The sequence below is a fragment of the Sinocyclocheilus anshuiensis genome, unplaced genomic scaffold (assembly GCF_001515605.1).
Source record: "Sinocyclocheilus anshuiensis isolate Anshui unplaced genomic scaffold, SAMN03320099.WGS_v1.1 scaffold1015, whole genome shotgun sequence".
NCBI classification, from domain to species: domain Eukaryota; kingdom Metazoa; phylum Chordata; class Actinopteri; order Cypriniformes; family Cyprinidae; genus Sinocyclocheilus; species Sinocyclocheilus anshuiensis.
The window spans coordinates 490,351-506,524 of record NW_015546029.1 but is presented as its reverse complement, the minus strand read 5'-3'; the positions used below and the strand labels follow the sequence as shown (position 1 = coordinate 506,524).

The following is a 16,174-nucleotide window of genomic DNA, read 5'->3' as shown; positions in this document are numbered from 1 at the left end:
TCACGAACAGCTTGTAACACTCCAAAGAGAAAGGAAAACTTGAAATCGCATCATATGACCCCTTTAAGTATTGATCCGCCCATCCAATTTTCTACCTATTAGATTGTGTTTTATTATCGTCTACACCTACCCCAACCCTAAACCTACCCCTTACAATAATGCAAAAATAGTAATTATTGTTGTACAGTGTGAGAAAAATTACGCTATATTGATGTGCGCATGCCCAGTAGCCACAGCTGTATCCCTTCTAGCCTAAACCGACTCGCTCCCTCGGTCAAAATCGAGGGGTAGAGGGTATACATCAGATTAGTTAACGGTTAATTTGAGATGAGCTATAGCGAGTGTTTTTAAACGTGAAGAAACTCCAATACACCTATATTTAATAATAATAATAATAATAATAATTTTACATGAAATATTTCGATATTTTGTAAGTTTGTACAAAATTAAGCTTGTAGCGTCAGAAAATGTTCGTTATTTCGCTCATTCAGTTAAAGCTGCCATCAAGAGTGTTCAGGACAAAATAAACTCCTTACGTGAAAAACTGGAGGAGGCACATCGTGAACTGGATGAGAAGGTAACTTATGGTCGTTTATTACCCTGTTTAAAAAGAGACATATAATGATATATAATGACAGATTAGAAAATATTAATCTCCCTTTTCATGTTTCTTAAGTGCTATGTGAATGTATAGGCCTACCTCGGATAGAAATATTGCCACACAGCAAAGGATGTGCACTGTCACTCATCTTAAGGCTTTTCTGTGCAGAAAGCTGACCTGCAGTATTAATATCCTTTGGCGCTGTGAAAAGGCATTCTGTTTCATGATTAAAACACTTCATCTAATGGACAGGATACATTAAAATGGAGTGGATCAATTCAAAGCGGCACTGCAAAATCAATCTCGTTTCTTTCAGATTACATTAGTATTATTGTTGAACCTTTAAAGATACAATTAACCTTGCAAACATATGGCATACAGTTTGTTTGATACCAATGTCAGACATAGTAAGTCAATGAGCAAGTGAATCATTTGATTAAAGAGGTCATTACATGAATATTGAGGTCAATACAGAGGTGGTCTATAAGATTCTGAATGCAAAAGCTTCCAGATGTCTCCCATTCACATAAACTAACAATCACGCAATGAATATTCATATTTTAAAATGTATATTTAGCATTTTCAGAATTTATTCATTCTGCATTGTGGCAAGTTTAGAACATGACCTCAGTGATCCTGAGATAATGAATGTCACAAAAGACGTGTCTAATTTTCTGCGTAATATGTTTGGTCAGACCAACGTGTCCCGTGTAATTATGAGACACAATTTGCTTGCATTCTTTGAAGCCAGCTAGAGAATAATTACCTGAAGGATCCTTGATGTCTTTCACACTTGACTGAGCTGGTAAAAGGAGAGAAGCAGAGACTTGAATTCAAAAGGCAATGCTATGGCAATTACAGAATGACCTACAAACAAAATGACATAAGCTTACCTTAACAAACAGCATTGAAGCCACTGATCCAGCAGATGAACAACAAGCTGTGCTGCCACAATGTGTTTGTGCAGCCAGTTAGAAAACTTCACCGTTGTGAATGCAAAGTTCATTTTTGGGACCGTTTTGGGGACCATTTGAATAAAACACTGATCAAATTCATGATTCATTTGTGACCATAGGCTCAGCTCCTGGCTGAAACCAAACTGCAGCTTGTTTTGATGACGAAGCGACAAGATCAACTAGAAAGGCAGAAAGAGGAACTCCTGGGACTGCAGAGAGATCTCAAAGAAAACCTGGTACATACTCCACATTTATTCCTTCTTTTTGGAAAGACCATTGTCTATTCATTACACACTCCATTAAAACACAACAAAGTTAAGTTTGAAACAATATTATTATAATTATGAAAATAGTTACCATCATGTGGAGTGAAAAAGAAAGTTGTCATCCGCCAATTAAGTTTTCAGAACCATCCATTTTAATTATCCTTCATCCACTACAATGCAAATGCTGAAGTGTCAAAAATGCTTTGTAATTGGCATAATAGCTTTTCCATTATTTCAAAATTCAGGACAGACTGAAAAGAGAAACCCACGAAGAAAGAGAGAAATTCTTGAAGGACATGATAACTTTCAACAATGAATTCAACCTAATCAGCAACAGAAATGCTGTTTTTCCACACCCAAACCATATCTAAAATCCAGAGTTTGGAGCTGGAAGCTGAAACTATACACAAAGGTGAAAGTTTATTTGTGTAAAAATCAGACCAAAGTATTTAAAGAGCAGGTCATATGGTATTTTAAAGTGTCCTAATATTGTGTTGGAGTCCCCTACAACAGGTTTAAACGCATCTAAGATCAGAAAACACTGTCATTTTCTCAGAATATACATTTAATATTAGAATAATTTTTCGATGATTTGGAAACGATTCGTTCGAAGCAGTTCTGGGCTTAAAGGGATACTTCACCAAAAAATAAAAATTCTGTCATTAATTACTCACCCTCATGTCATTTCAAACCCGTAAAACCTTCGTTCATCTTCAGAACACAAATTAAGATATTTTTGATGGAATCTGCGCTTTTGCGAGAAGGCACCTCATGAAACTGATTTCGGACAGGCTTCTGAGGCAGCGTAACGGTTTAATGATCTACAACAAAATAGAACGAGTTTTTGTGATAACAAAACGAGTATTTAATTGCTATAATACTGATTTCTCGCTAGAAATAACATCAAAAGTGCAAAATGTTAGTCAAAAATATACATTTACACACAAACTGACCACTAAACGCAAATTTCAGACGCCATCTTTATTTTTTAGCTCAACCGTCATGGAATGAAACACACAGGATTGTGGGATATCAAAGGCAGCGAGGGATACATCTATTCTGCCTTCAAAATTCGATCAGAAGAAGGTACTTCCGGAGACAGGAAGTAAAGCAGAATTTGGATTCAGACGTGCCTTGATGCCTTCCTGCCTTGGAAAACATTTTAGAGTTTTCAGATGCAGCTGTAAACACACTAACTAGCGGAAGTGTTTGTGGGCAGGTCAGAGTGTTCGTATTTCGCAGGCAGGCAGGGATTATGCAAATGTGTTACGTAATTTAGTGTGTGACATTAATAGGTAACAGGCAGAAGATTAAAAAAATATGATGACTCATTAAGGCGGTTCAGAATCAAGTCTTTCTTTTGAGAGACAATATCTTTATTTAGCATGCACTTTTTTGATGGACAACTTGCAGGCTGTTTACATTGAAGGATAGCTATGTTACAAATTGCAAAAGAGATATTTTTCGAAAACCCATATGACCTGTTCTTTAATGCACTGCACGTGAGTGCGTTACAAACAAACTACTGTACGTAAGTCAGATCTGATCTAAATCAGTTGCAGGATTGCTTACAGTTGCAGCTGAATAAGATACTGCAGGCTTACTCGTAAGTTTTAATATCAGGCGACTATTCATCTACTACTGTTCAAAAAGATATAGTTGGTAATATTTTTCATTATAAAAAAAATATAAGCACACCATAAGAAAAATTTATTTGATTTAAAAAAAAGAGCATTCAGAGTTGTCAGGCTTATGTTGTGTTTTGTTCCCCATGTACTCCCTGTGTCCCAGTGTTTATGCCCATATTTGGTTAGTTTCCTGTTCCTGTCCTGATTATGTTGATTTAATTCCAGGTGTTCCCTGTTTATTTCCATTGATCCCAGGTGTGTCTCGTCATCCCCTCGTCTTTCAAACCCAGGTAGTTGTAGTGTGATGTGTGTGTTATCTGCTTAGTGCCTAATGTAAATGTGTGTTGTGTTCCCCGGGATCTGGATCTTTTCTGAAAGATCATAATTTTTACTTTAAGTTTTACTTCAGGTTGACTGTCAGGTTCTGCTGTAAAGCATGTTGAGTGGGAGACAGCAGAACCAGATCGTCTGCATACAGCAGGCATTTGATCTGTGAGTTGTCCCCCTGGGAGAACTCCCGTTGGATGGAACAGGGCGTGGCCATGGGGATGGTTCACAGAAGGACAGTTGTCACGAAAGACGCCTCCAACTCAGGTTGGGGGCGCTGTGCGAGGGCATATCGACCTTCGGCCACTGGTCGATGGCGGAAAAAGGCTTCCACATCAACTGCCGGCAGGAGAAAAAAGGCTTTTTCCCATATGCGTCTTAAGCAAGACGCAGTACTCGTTCCCGTATCTCAGGGAACCGAGTACGTTATCATATAATCAACTGTGCTATTCCCAAGAGGTGAGCAAAATATGATTCTCCCTAATGAGTCTCTTCCCTGTCGGACTGTGTTGAGTTTTTGTGATGGTAGGATGATTTATCTGTAGTTGGGTGGGCTCTCTCTCTCTGAGATCATTCTAATATGTGGAATTGGTGCTAAAGAAACTGGCCGTCTTATTATCAGTGTTGAAAAAAAGTTGTTCTGCTTAATTTTTGTGGAAATTGTGATGCATTTTTTTTGATTGTTTGATGAATAGAATGTTCAAAAGAACAGTATACATTGAAATAGAAATCTTTTGTAACAGTGTGTTTTTACTGTCACTTTCAATCAATTTAATGTGTTCTCTGTGCTGAATTAAGTCAATGTTTTTATTAAAGAAACATTTTATTGTATTTTGGCTTGTTCATTGCCATGAAAATAGCTATGGAAGCTATCATAATGTCAAATCACTGACGATCAAATCATTTACCCTATGAGTTTTAACAAACTATTTGAGCCAAGATTAATGTGCACTGAATGACTACCAAGCCTTTGTTGACATGCTTTAATGTGTCAGATAGGCCTGCAACATTCAGCTTGCTGAAAATGCACAGTTGTTTCTCAGGCTTAGATAAGAACATATTTAAAGGTGTAAAGAAGGTATAACAAGGTAAAAACAGAGCTTTGTATTTCAGAAGGCATCCACAAAGTTATCATTGAAGTGGTTCTTGTTCTTCAAAGGACTGTTTGTTGTAGCTCTAACCACCTTGCCAGCAGGTTACTTAAGTTGTCACCTTTGCTGCTCCTCAGAGATGAACTTGCTGGAGCAAAAAAAAAAAAACACTTTGCTGAGCTCCATGGAGGCAGAGAAGAGATCAATAGGATATACAATCACAGCTTACAGGTGAAACAAGGCTCTGCTCACTTAAGAACTTCCTCTGACAGTTTAGAAATATCTAAGTGTCAAAATAGGACTCACATCTTTATTTTCCTGTTCGTCTGTAGATATAGAGAGAGATCTGAAGTGGCTGCTTCAGTGGCTCTGACAGAGAGTTTGAAGACAGAGAGGCTCATGGTCCGTCAGAAGCCCTTGACAGACAGCACCTGTATCAGGCAAGAAAGTTATCACCTATCGTAATGTTAGTGTGTCTTCATATACCCAGAGAATCATGATCCATGAGGAGCGTGAGTAAAGAATGCTGAATTTCCCTTCATCCATCTCTCCGTCTTCCTCCTCCTGTCACTTTACCATGTGTAAATAATGCAGCATTAGTTCCATCCTATTAATTAGGTCATTGATATGTTGCTTACTATGTCCGGTCCAGAGTTAGATAAACACGACCCTTTCAGATCAGCACCCCACTAGGAAGTGATGATGGAAAGAGGATCGATTGATGGCCTGTCTCAGGAAGAAAGTTCCTCCACTGAAGTGTGTAAATCATATGGGGGTAGTGTGTGGATCGTAGCACAAATCTTCCTCATTAATAGGACAGATTGTATAAGCTCACAGGATGTGCTGAGGACAAGGCTTTTGGGAAAGCGCTGCTAAGCTCAGGATGTGTTCATTCCTCTGCTGTGTAGTCATGAATCACACTTAAACACATGCCCCCATCGTGCATAGGGCAGTTTTTCCCCTATATTGATCATCTGCTATTGAACACATGTCAGTTGAAAATTAACAGTGTCTATGTAAGTGGAAGTTATGAGAACGACTCAGCATCCCAAACTTTACTACATGGCAAGGTTTTAGTGATTTATTTTGCTAATGTGAAGATGTTTCTGGTTTTAAAGTTTTTTTTTTTTTTTTTTTACTCTGAATAAGCCACTTTGGTTAAATCCAAGATTTCCTTTAACTTAACCAGACCTCCAAGCTGATTCCCAGTATTATTTAGTGAGTTTATTCATGTTCCTCATTTTGGGATGCGAGTCACGCCAAATAAATAAAAACATTGTGTTGTTTTGTGTAAGTGCAAATGTATACATTATAATTGTTCCAAACTGTATTACACTCTAAAAAATGCTGGGTTAAATACAACCCAGTGCTGGGTATAATAGGGACAAACCCAGCAATTGGGCTGTTTTGACCCAGCGGTTGGGTTAAATGTTTAACCCAACCTTCTGGGTAGTAACCCAACCGCTGGATCAAAACAACCCAATTGCTGGGTTTGTCCCTATTTTAACCAGCACTGGGTTGTATTTAACCCAGCATTTTTTAGAGTGTAGTAAATGCTAAAATCACTTTAAAACTGTGCATTCAAACAAAACATTTTCTATGTTGATTTGCCTTAATTGGTTGCATCCTGGAAACCCATTAAGCTGGAACAAGAAACATCTAATTTTAGAAATTTGTTTACTCTTGTTCTGTTGACAGAGCTCTGTGCTTTGAAACTGTCTTTTTTCAATCTGTCTCTTTTTTTGGGTTATATTTAACCCAGCATTTTTTAGAGTGTAGTTACTGAGTGCAACATAAAAAGTTGTGCTTGTTCTCAAAGCATTATTTCATGTTGCCCTGTCTTTCCCTTATCACATACAATTAATTAACCCAGTATTGTATATTTTCTGTGGGGCTGCAGATTAAGCAGCAGCCCTCCTGAATATTGTGCAGAGAACACAATTTCACATTGTTCACTATGTCCATCTTTCTCTGTTCTTTTAGTTCTCTTAATAATCAGAAGTGTAAACTTTGATGATTGAACAAGATTATTTGAAAATTTTGAAAATATATTAGAATTGAAAATATATTACAAATGCATGTGTCATTTTAAGTTTGTATTATTTTGCTTTGAGCCTCATGATCGGTTAACAATGACAGGTTCTCCTGCATGTGTCTGTGTGTGCCATTCAGACTCAAGAAAGAGCTGGAGTTTTATAAAGAAGAAGAGCTTGAGCTTCTGCGAGAGACCCCCAGCTCTGAGATTCGCTTGCTGCAACTGGTAACTATGTACTTTTCGAACACAATGAAAAAAAAAAAGTTCTTTCTCATTGACACTACTACTGCAATCTACTTAATACCCAAAGCTAAGGCACTGAGGAAGTATTTTAAGCACTTTAATCTGAAAAATGGATGAAAACCGCTATTGAGCTTTCTAGGCACAGGCTAATTGAAATGTGTTTGGTACCCTACAATGAAGAGAACTTTTTTTCTTTGCAGAAGTTATCACAGAAGGGCATTTTGTGTTGAGAGTGCTTCAGTAAGACTTCAGCGTGTGCTTCAAAAACCCTTTTTTGTTTTGTAGTTTTGAAGGCTTATATTTGCTTATATTACTTTCACTTATGTTTTTACCTTTAAATTATTTAATTTTGTTGGTCATAGACTTCATATATAATATAGCCAATATTTGAACAACTATAGTTCAGATCTTGCTTATTTGTACTGTTAGAAAAGTTGTTGAACTAAACTAGCTCTTTCTAGAGTAGAAAAGTTCTTGTTATTAGATACCTGTCTTCATCTCACACAAGGCACTGATTTTGTGTTATGCATTTTACATGTAGTACCAGTTTTATCTAAAATGCTGACAACACTGGCATCTAGTGGTCCTATTACAATAATACATCCCAAAGAGAACATTTGAATTAGCTTTTATTATCCATGCATGCAAATATACTCATTTGTGTCCATGTTATTCCCAAAAATAGGCTGCTGCTTTATTAAATGTCATTAAATATTTTGGACACAGATGGAAAAGGACTGGTTTTGCCTCTTTAAAGAAAATCACACATGATTTCTCAGTATGGTGGTAATGTTGCACATCCAGCAAACGGGTTTAAAAATGGGGGCAGATTCATTGACCTCAGGCTATGATCGGATGACTGGTGCACATATGCCATTAAGCTGATCTGTCTGATTCTTGTCTCCTCCTTAGACCCCAATGGGAAGATTATTCCAGCCACAGAAATTAAATTGTCTGGAGCCTCCTTAGTAATAGGCTGCTTTATGTTCCCATTGTCTGAGCTTAATTAACTGTATTCTGTAAAATCGCTTAGAGAAACATGACTAATGTCTAAAGATTTTGTAAGACTCCACCCAGCAGTTAGAACCGTTAATACTTGGAACTAAAAAAAACTATTCTTTCTAAATGATGCAGCCTGTGCCAGTTTGCACTTTATGTTTTACCCTTGTCATCTGCTAGGGTATTTCTGTACTGGGCCTTGTCATTATAAAGATACATTAGTTGTTACATGTTATTAGATTACTGTGGTTAATTTGATCCAAACACATTACATACAACTTAATATTTTTTTTAATCACACCACTTTACATTCAATTCCTTAAGTGTGACATTTTCCAGTTTCCATTTGATTAACATTTTTGCACTTATGTGACTCAAGTACAAAAACTTTAGTAAACGAAAAAAAAAGTTCTGAACACTTTTTATTGGATCTAGTTCTTGTTTTAGCCACAGAGAAGGCTGAAAGACTCGAATGATTGTGTAATGCCTGCCATAGCCAGCTCTGATTGGAAGATGTTTGTGATGTTCCCCATTAGTTGTTCATCGCTCTTTATTTTCTGACAGTCCTGGCTCTCAGGGAAGTAGGCCAAAGGGGCTCCTGACACTGCAATGTGGGAACCTGCAGAGAGTAATGGGAGATATATGAAAACGCCTCATTCAGTACACCTTAGCATGCAGTACTACAGTATTCAGTATTTACATGAGAGAATGTTACCAGTAAACCTAAGAGATTTCTCCATTTGTAAAATGTAAACAAATGTGCATGTGTAATGTTTTCAGAACTTACTGATGCATATAGCCAGCCTGTTGCCACCAATGGACTGCGTTGTCCACTTGTCTTGTGTAGCAGAACTGCATTCCTCGAACAGCCTTGATCTTCTTATAAATTTGAAATCATAACCCTGTTTGCATGGAAAGATGAAAAATATAAGAATACAAGTTTTGTTTGTTAGGGTAGTGGTCTGTATGCACCCTATCAGATTGGCGTGGATTTTTGTTCATATCTTGTGTTGTCCACTGGGAGGTGCTGATGAATCAGTGGGTTCTGTCTGTTAGGGCAGAGCTTGCACACTTGCAAATACAACTCTTTGGGCCTGTCCCAGTAGCCACACTTGCAGTCCTTGCACTTGATTGCTTGAATATGCCATTTGGCTCAAGTGTTCAAGTGAACACATGTTTGAGGAATGTTTTGATTAGCTTTATTTATTTTATATAAATGAGTTTCACTAATCTGCACATTAAAAAACTTCAAACAACGCGTCTATTCTATAGTTATCATAAAAGTGATAAAAAGCAGTTGCACACATTTTACAAAAGTACACATACTGTTTGCACCGATAAAATGTACAACACTTAATGGTTTACTATGAAATTATAATAACATCTAATAATTTAACTTACATTGGCAAGTTTTAAAGATTCTTAAATCAAGATGCATTTACTAGAGACCCAAAATGACATAAGTAGAAAAGGAAAGATAAGTCTTGTTTTCTGAGAAATTTTATAAAAATGAGTTTGTGATTAATAACAAGAACAAATTTCAGCCAATGTAGTCAGAAAAATAAAATTAATTAAAAGGGAAAACAAGGTTATTTTTTGAACCCATTGGCAGATATTTATTCTTGTTTTAAGCATAAACTTCAGATTATGTCTCGTTCATTTTCATAAGAATCTTAATTTTACATCTCCAGTAAATGTACTGATTTAAGGGATGTGCAGATATTTGTATTGGAAAACAAGACAAAAAATACTGAGGAAGATTTTTTTTTTTAGTGCATGCAACATTTAATGCAGTGACTTTAAGTTTAAGAATTTCTCTGATTTAAGACTGTTTTTAAGACCAGCAGAAACACTGACCTAACCTGCAACATTTTTGGATGAATTTTAACTCAGGAATATAGTTTATACTTTATAGTGGAAAGTTTATGCAAGGCATGCTTAAACTACAAAACATTATTTTAATTTTAATTTGAAAAAAATAAAGTCAAATTGTATATTTAAAGCCCAGTAAATGAAAGCATAATATTTTTTTTAGTTATATGAAGAAAAAAATATATAGCAAAAATAAAATGTGTCTTTATAGCAATGAGAATAATGTACAGTATACAGCATTGCATATAGGTTTACAGTAGGCCTTATTTTTCACAGATACACACAGCAGTCCTCCATTCTCTAGCACTGCTGTAGCTGGACAGTTTGCTGGCATTAATCTTTGTAACTCTGTGAAGAGAGGATATGTTAATTACTTTATAGACATACTGTACATGCTAGTTGTATTTAACTTGCTGTCATTCAGCTATATTTGAAAGTAGTAGCATATGGTGCACATCTGATACCTGGGTGCCATGCTATGTTTGCAATTTCAAACATATTATAAGATGTTATTGCACTGTATTGAAGTTTTGAAAAAATAGCCTGAAGTATATGCTAGTGAGTAATACATGATAAGATGATCATATGTTGTTTAGAACCTTTTTTGGAGAGTGTCATTGAATTACCTTCATTTTGTTGCTTCTGGATGATGTCACTGTGTTTGTAGCTGGTTAAAAATGTTTGCGTTTTGGTATGCTGTCCATGTAATAGATACAGTTTCAAAACAATTTTTCATAGCCTACATAAAGAGATGTTAGTATAAAAATCTCATTTTAATTTTGTATGTACCTGCAATAGTCAACAATGATAGTATGATTATCTTATTAAAACAATCTTTTGTTTGTAAATAGATACTGTTTGAGTCTGCGTTGTAGCTGTAGATACAATTCTATACCTGAAGCTGTTTGTCGATCTGCTCATAAGTAAATTCAGAGGAAGAGCAGGAATAATTATTCTTTTCATAATCTGTAGTCAAGAGAAATGCTGTAGAAAAATAATCTCCAGTTAAAATCTTTACAGAGATATAAGAATCAAATAATTCAAGATTTAGCATGTATGTAGTGACGTAATCTAAGCAATGCTTACCAAAGAGGAAGGAAAGCTGCTTCCATGTTCTGCTCATTGTTGTAGATTTCATGTTGTTAGTTCTGTTGCAAAAGGCTCTATGCGATGTTTACCTCTCAATCTTTCTTTTTGGGAATTTTTTTTTTGCATCATAGGTTAATGTGCATTCATCTTGTTGACCAAATTACAACACACCTGCTTTGACAAAGCAACATTTCTAATGTTTTGAAAGAGTCCGTTTAGTTCATATCATTTTTATTTTCTGTCATGTTCCCGAAAAGACAGTCTGAAATGGACAACATGCTAAATGTTTTCACTGCTCAAACAGAACAGACTAATTGGCAGAACACAACTATACTTCATAACTCTTTTGTTGTGTTTTACATCTTCTGTTTGCTTTGATATTAAGCCGTGTTTTGCACACCTGCATCACTGTAGAATATTTACTCGCACGCTGTTGCCCAGAGTGCTTCTGGAGTTAACAGCTTAATCCTAGCATAGACTTTAGCACCTTGCTCTTGACAGTAAAAAAGCTGTGCCAATATTTATACCATTCACTTAAAGGTAGTTCACCCAAGCGGACATCATTCACTCACCCGCAAGTTGTTCCAAACCTGTGTGAATTTCTTTCTTCTGCTGAACACAAAGTTATTTTGAATAATGTGGGTAACCAAACAGTTGTTAGTCCCCATTGATTTATGGAAAATTAAAATACTATACAAGTCGATGGAGACAAGAAACTTTATCTTTTAACGGTCCATTCATTAAAGAATCTTGGAGTCATGTGACTTTGTCAACTGCAGTACACTCTTAAAAATAAAGGTGCTTCAAAAGGTTCTTCAAGCGATGCCATAGAAGAACCATTTTTGGTTCCACAAAGAATCATTCAGTCAAAGGCTCTTTAAAGAACCATCTCTTTCTTACCTTTTTATAATCTGAAGAACCTTATTTCGCCCCAAAGAACCTTTTGTGAAACAGAAAGGTTCTTCAGATGTTAAAGGTTCTTTATAGAACCATTTAGACAAAAAGGTTCTTCTATGGCAGCGTGAAGCACCTTTATTTTTAAGAGTGTAATGGCTGCTGAAAATTCAACTTTGCCTTCAAAGGAAATTGAATTTGTTTTAAAATTAAATTACATTTTAAAACACATTAAAATGAAAAGGTTATTTTATATATGATACATTGTTACACTGTAAAAAATGCAACTGCATATTTTCCAGTTTACGATACCTTTTGAGTCTAAAATACACAAAAAAGCTATTTTCTTGAAACTACATAACAAAATTACCCCAAATGTTGTCCCAACTAGTCAAACACAGTTGTCTGAACAAATAATTTCATATTGCTGAAATGTTAAGTCTTTGTGAGTTCCCAGCATGCATTGCAGCATTAATAAATTATGCCGTTACTGTTGTAGGATTAGTGTTTTGCTCTTTGCTGACTTCATTTAAACTTTTTTGTTGTTTTGTCATTGTTGTTAGTTATTTGTTGTGCTGTGATGTAAAGAGGTCAGCTTTTTAACATTTGTTGATTGCCACCATTCTTGAGGTTTGTGTCAAGTTTTGAGGCATAGAGTATGTTCAACCATTTAAATTAATTTTTTGGATATCCTAGTCTTGTAAGATGTTTTGCAAACTAAGACAGTGTTGTCTACAGACTAAGTTATCAATTAAAGTTTCTATAACAATTCACAGTATGTCATTCGTAAATAAACTTTAAAATGATAATGTGGTGACTTTTTACACATTCTTTGTTTTTTCATCCAGGAAATAAATATACATCAAAAAAATAAATTACCTCAACAACAGTAATTGATATTTCAGTTGCTGTGACGAAAATTTTTCTATTTACCAAAATAAGACAATCAGCATTGTATGAACAAATACATTTATGTTGGCATAAGTATCTATACTGAAAAGAACTAAACAACTCAAAAGTCTTACAACATCAAGTTGCCCTATTATTATTATTATTATTATTATTTTTTACATTTGCTCAACTATATATATTTTTTTTTACAGTGTACAGTTATATTTAATTACAAGAGTATTTCACAATGTATTTTTGATCACATAAATGAAGCCCGGGAAAGCATACGTCTTCTTTCACAAACAATATAAAAAAAAAAACATACAAACCGTATGTCATCAAGTAGTCATCAAAAAATAAATGAATTAAAAATCATTGTTGTTACAAAAAATTCTGTGTGAATCTCAGAAGTGTTTATTTATATCTGTTAAATACATTTAATAAATTATCATTTCACCTGTTCACCTGTTGCCTTTTTCTTAATTTGCTGATCTCTTCTGTATTATTTTTTTTATTAACTGCGAGTTCACCTTAAAATTTGTTAGTGTGTTTCAGGCAGTAAAAGCATGTAAGAGTGTTGTCAAACAATTCACTAGAGGGAGCACTACTTTTGGGCTAATGAATATTCAAAAACCTAGACATTAAATCATGCCTCAAAGGACTTTTGCTTGCTCAAACAGGTTAAATCATAATAATTACTTTCTCCTCTAATTGCTCGTTTGTTTAATTTGAGGATTAATTACTGCAGTACACAATGATGACAAAGGCTTTAAGTAAACTCATTTCACTTGATTGTCACTTTAGTTCATTGTGTCTTTGAGGGTGAATACTGTTTTAATAAGAGCTTTTCTGTTGTGGCGTAAGAGGTTTGGAAGTGATGAATGTACAGCCGTGAGGTCCTAACCTATTCTTTAAGTATCTCCACACAAAAGCGGCTTAAGCACAGCTTTACATTATTAAACATTTAATGCTTAGCCAGTGGCCTGTCAGCCAAAAGAGTGGTTCTTTTCTGTTGTTTGTGGGACATGCACATCCCATTGATCATACATTTGTTGAGTAGTTAATGCTACTTGGAGTGTAATTCTTTTTCAGCCAAAAAAATAATTGAGGTTATATTAATTTTGCATTTTAGTAATGACTTTCAAACTAAAGGATGTATCTATAACAATATAAGTGAAAATTAAGACGTAGCTGCTTAAACTTGAGAACTTGGCAAAAATGCTACATTTTTCAGATTTTAATTACTGAGCATAAATCATAGTTGTTTTTTTTCCAGTCTAAGGCAATTAACTGTATGAGCCTGGCAGACTGACAAATGTGAATGTTTTTCATCTGAACGAGAACCGCTGCCTAAACCGCTTTATACACAAATTAGTAGATAATGTTTCTGAAACAATGTGTATATCAGTGTGCTTGGGTGGTTTTGTTTGACTCTCATTTCAGTGACATCTTTAGCTTAAATGGAAGTTGGTAATACAAAGAAATCACTCTGAGAAAGAAAAGGAGAGATTTGAGGTGTTGGTTGTGTTCAGACTCTTTGGGAAACATACAGTACAACATGTTCTCTCCGAGCGTCTGAATTTAGAGGTCTGGGACCTGTGCCAACACACTGTCACATCTGAAACCACGGATGTACTCACTAAAAGAGATTGTCGATGCTAATGGGTGTCTAATGCTGGGTTCACACCACAAGATAATCGAGCTGGTTTTGGGCCGATTTCTCCCCTTCCGACAATCCTAGGTAATGTCCTGATTGTCTGGGTGGTTCTAAAGATTATCTTATCAGATTTTCCTGTGGTGTGAGGTGTGTTAAGAGTGACTGAATCTGCTCGGAAGAACGTCGGATGTGCCCCAATCGCGAATCGTAAATATTCAACATGTTGAAGCGTAATTAGAAATCCAGATGTGTGGGGGGAACCCCAAGGACAAACGCGCGTACGATCTGGAGATTATCACGTGAAACGAAACAATATCCAATCATAAAGCGAGCTGACAGAAGACGGAAGCATAACAAACGCAATCATGGCGCAGCACAAAGTTATGCTGGGTACACAACACAAGATAATCGGGCTGATTTTGGGCCAATTTCTCCCCTTCCCTTTTCTTTTTTTTTCAGTGAATTTTCTGTCAAAATCATTCCAAACACTATCTTCGCAATTTCTTCCTGCCGATCGTCTGCCATGTTTATTCTCAAGTCTCGAGAGATTTTGCGAGATTTCCTGTGTTCTCATTCAGGACTCTGGTTGAAAATCTGTTGCTGTGCACACCACACACTATAGGAGCAAAACGGTTAAATCTAGGATTTTTTGTCCTCATGTTTGTGGTCTCTCACATTTAAAAAATCTTATACGATTTTAAAAATCTTTTAGTGTGTACCCAGCATAAGGGGTATTTACGGATTAATATTTAAAACATTTATTTTTTAAATGTTTATTCTTGTACTGTTACTGAAGGATTCCATCAGCCCCTCAAAGTCTTGCTTGATAAAGTCGTGGCCTAACGGTTAGGGGAAGTTGTGGGGAAGTCGTGGCCTAATGGTTAGAGAGTCAGACTCGTAACCCAAAGGTTGCGGGTTCGAGTCTCGTACTGGCAGGGATTGTAGGTGGGGTGAGTGAATGTACAGCGCTCTCTCCCACCTTCAATACCACGACTGAGGTACCCTTGAGCAAGGCCCAACTGCTCCCCGGGCGCCGCAGCAAAAAAAATGGCTGCCCACTGCTCCGGGTGTGTGTTCACGGTGTGTGTGTGTGTTCACTGCTTGCACTTTGCACTTTGGATGGGATAAATGCAGAGCACTAATTCCGAGTATGGATCACCATACTTGGCCACGTCACTTCACTTCACTTCATAACAGACTGGGCAAGTAAACATTTTTTTGTAACTAGTGCTGTTAGGCCTGGGACACTCTAGACGATTTTCAAATCTTAAACGATTTTAAAACCATGGGAGACCACAGAAATTAAGACAGTTCAACCAATTTTTAGCCTTATAGTCCTCTGAATGCACACACTAGATGATTCAACCAGACCACGAGACCACACACTTGTTGATTGTAGGAACGATTTCACAGTGACACGTGATCTCACGGACACTCGCGAGATCAAACGTGACTAGAGAAGAAAAACAAATATAGGACAATCAACGTTGTCAGCTGGCTCTCCTGGCGCGCGTTCTGTTTCACAGTGAAAAACGAAGTATAAAAAAGAATATGGGTGATGTTCTCTGGCTGCCAAGTTTCAGCTATAGAAGCAAGCAACATCCGGTAGGTGACGCTTGCTCGCT

At 36.3% G+C, this 16,174-nt stretch overlaps 2 pseudogenes; one reads left to right on the top strand and one right to left on the bottom strand.

Moving 5' to 3' along the window:
* Positions 1 to 7,377, top strand: part of LOC107698716 (coiled-coil domain-containing protein 172-like) — a 19,068-nt pseudogene extending 11,691 nt beyond the window's left edge.
* Positions 7,378 to 8,589: 1,212 nt separating this feature from the next.
* On the bottom strand, positions 8,590 to 11,190 carry LOC107698727 (uncharacterized; annotated as a pseudogene).
* Between the last annotated feature and the right edge of the window lie 4,984 nt (positions 11,191 to 16,174).